The following is a 1,360-nucleotide window of genomic DNA, read 5'->3' as shown; positions in this document are numbered from 1 at the left end:
AGGGTGCTATACACCAAGTAGCACCCCGGGCCCCCGTTTGTATTTATGATCCCGGGCCCCCGATTACCACAGTCGGTATACGGTATAATACGGTATTATACAAAATAAAAATAAAATAACATATTTCAACATCTCTACAAATAAACAACATGTTATTCTTAATTTTTTTTTTATATTTACTTATAAAACTAAGGGCTCTTTCATAATTTAGGTAGGTTTGAAAACAAATTACGGGCCCATAATTAATTTTGCACCCCAGGCCAAAAATAGCCAGTCCGCCCCTGAAACAAGTAACAACTGACAAGAGAAGATACAAACATTTACTGAAATAATGATTTACAAATTAAAAAAGTCTAGAATGAAGATTCAAACTCCGCTTCTAAATAGTAAATTCTGGACATTTTCAAAAACGGATTATAAATTATGATTAATATTGCGCACAGTTGTTACATCATAATATATTATTATAGGATTTGTTTAACTGTGCACCACTATAAATATTGTACAGTTTATAATAAGCATTCATACATATGCATAGCCCATGTGTGTGTGATTTGATTTTATCGTTTCACAGAGAAAAAAGAAAAATTCAAATTTTTGTTTATTTTTATATTATATTAATTGGCCGGATTTTTAACAAAATATCCTACTGTGCACCACAACTCCGCACAACCCTACAAAACAGCAAAATATTTAGATTTGTATATTCTAATTTTCTTTAATCATACGTTTATATAGTATTATTTCCCAAATTTATAAATCATAGATTTTCTTGTACCCATATAATTTTATGTTAAAAAATCTAGATACTTTCAGATTTACACAAACAACAAAAATATCGTTACCATGTTCATGAATGTTTGAAAAATCTACTATTCATAATATCTGTATCTCATAGTTACCACTTGTCAATATTAATTTCTTGTGTTCATTACGAATAATTTTCATTCCTACGTATTTCTGTATAATCTTCTCCGTTAATTATTCTGCAAATAATCGTATTATCATATAAATATGTCATATAGATGTGTATCTATGCCTAACATGGCCACGATGAGTAAAAATTCTTCAGCCAAAGCGACAGAGATTAGATGTCGATCAATGCCAAATCTGAAGTTTAACTTCACCAGTGATATACGGAAACCGGAATTGTCAGCACATCATTCCAAGGGTTTGCTGGACGGCAGGCTCTGTGTATCTGCGCCAAATATCCCCGTATATCCAAATTTAGCTGGTGAGGCAGCTGCAGATATTGGGTGTCAATCGACGCCAAATTTGAAGTTTAGCTTCACCAATGATATACAAGACCGGAATCGTCGAAAAATTGTGATTTCATGGGTTTGCTGGACGGCAGGCTCTG

The sequence above is a fragment of the Acyrthosiphon pisum genome, chromosome A3 (assembly GCF_005508785.2).
Source record: "Acyrthosiphon pisum isolate AL4f chromosome A3, pea_aphid_22Mar2018_4r6ur, whole genome shotgun sequence".
Lineage (NCBI taxonomy): Eukaryota > Metazoa > Arthropoda > Insecta > Hemiptera > Aphididae > Acyrthosiphon > Acyrthosiphon pisum.
The sequence above is the reverse complement of the archived record's forward strand: the minus strand, read 5'-3'. Positions refer to the sequence as shown.